Source organism: Ranitomeya variabilis, chromosome 1 (genome assembly GCF_051348905.1).
Source record: "Ranitomeya variabilis isolate aRanVar5 chromosome 1, aRanVar5.hap1, whole genome shotgun sequence".
In the NCBI taxonomy this organism is placed as follows: Eukaryota; Metazoa; Chordata; class Amphibia; order Anura; family Dendrobatidae; genus Ranitomeya; species Ranitomeya variabilis.
Window position 1 is genome coordinate 203,878,133 of NC_135232.1, and position 2,135 is coordinate 203,880,267.

Sequence of the window (2,135 nt, forward strand, 5' to 3'; positions counted from 1 at the left end):
AAGACCTTTCCCAGAACCATAAAAACTCTTTTCTTTATTGGACGTCCCTCAAAGGGCCACGGACCGGGTCGGGCCACTGTGACATCCCCCCGAACTGAAGGACCTGGTACCGAGAACCCCATTGCCCTTACGTGGGGGTGATCCATCTTTTTGGCATCACGAACAGGATGTACATAAGCCTGAATAATTGGGTCATGTGCGTGTTTCATTGCTGAACTGTGTATCGCCATTACCGCAAAGATTCCCGCCAAAATTGCCGTCATTATAGCGCCACGAGGAGCGCAGGAGAAGAAGGGCGTGCCATGGGAGGGGACTACCGAAGCGGCGCCAAAAGTGATGACCGCCCCCTCCGACTACTGCTGCAAGAGAACAACGCGCCCAGAACCCGAGGAGGTCTGCCCCCTGAATTGCAACAGCGGGAACCGGGTGGAGAAGGAGCTCTGCCCCCAGAAAATGGAAGAGCAGCGTGCGCGTGTGGCTGCAGAGAACCGGTAGTCAAGATGGCAGAGGGAGGTGAGCGGACCCCGGAGCATGGGATGGAGTACGAGGACTCTCCCAGCCAGGGCCTGCAAGAACTCTACCCTTCACCGATGATGAATCCGGACCTCCTGCAGAAAGAAGAGGAAGAACGCACCTGTCAGCTCGTGCGCCAGGAGCTGGAAGCTGTGGCCGGGTGGAAGAAGACCTTCATCGGGAGCCTCACCAGACGTCTGTCGGCAGCCTCATCTGGTTCGGAGCAAGAAAGAAGTTCCAGTGCTCCGAAGCCAGAAAGCAAGGCCCTGCTGGAAAGCGAGATGCTGCAAACAGAGATGACAACGCCGCAGCACAATGCCCTGCAACCAGTGTTCCAGACCCCAGCAGAGACGGAGCAGACCGGCACCGGAGGAACCGCATCTGAAGCAGGTATGAAGAACGACCCTGCCCTGATGACCGACACCACTCCAGCGACTGCTTGTGCCACCGCTACTGACTCCGTTCCAGTGACTGAACTTGCAGCAGCCGCTACCTCTGCTGCAGCAAATGCCCATACTCAAGCTACGCAGACTTCCATCGCTGCGCATGATCTGACAATCCACGAAAGACAGACTAATGGTGTTTATCCAGCACTGGGTGTAGCCCTGGATTCCACCCTTCCCAGGCCAAGAAGGGTTATGTGCCAGGTAAAGCCCTGGAAGCCATTCAAATAAACCTCGAAGAAACCGGCCATAAAGTGTAAATAGTTAACTGTTCTTGTTTCCTGCTGCTTAAACCCGTCTAGGGTTAACTCTTAAAGGGATCCCTTTGTTTACCCGGGATCCCTGTTGTTTCAAGTTTTGCACAAGTTTTCTACGTTTATCACAGAACTGCGGAATCATGAACTGTGCATGATCACAAACTGTTCCTGTATATAGTTTGCACTTTCTTAAAGGTGCTTCCTACTGGTTTTACAAGAAAGAGCTTTGCGAACAGACTGTTCCTGATGACAGCGTGGAAGTTCTTGCTGTTTTACAAGTTGATGATTGACTTGCATCCTGATTGTTTGCACTACCTCAGAAAAGACTTGAGATTTCCTCTTAAAGGGAATGTTAGTTGTTGCACTTTCTCCAAGAGTGATAATGTAGCCTTAAATAATTAGATAGCAACAATGTTATACATAGTGATAGTATGTAGCTAGGAATACAAATGTTTAATGATGTACTTTGAATAAAATTGAAGTTAAAGTAAATGTTAGGTTTTATAGAAATAAGCTGAAGGAAGATGCAGTGAGCCCGTAAGGGTAGATAGATAGTCCTGCATATGCGAAAGTGAAAGAGGAATAAGGAAAATGTTAATTTGCACTTGCACAAGTTTTATAGTGTACCCTTAGGGGGTACTCGCACTTAAAGAAAGAAGGACACTGTTTGTACTTGCATTTAGTAGATAGTATACCCGCAAGGGTGATGGTCGTTCATAGTTAGTTAATTAATAATTGTTATTTGCTAATTTAAAGTTGTACGCACAATGTAAATATGTTATTGTTTGCAAGGTTCAAGTGTCCTTACCTCCCATAAAGGGAAGCACTGTTAAATTAATTTGTTTTAAAGCATTTCAAAAATTTTGTATGTCTTTTTGCTAATGCATTGATGTTTTCTTTTCCCAGCCCGGGAGTGCTGGAT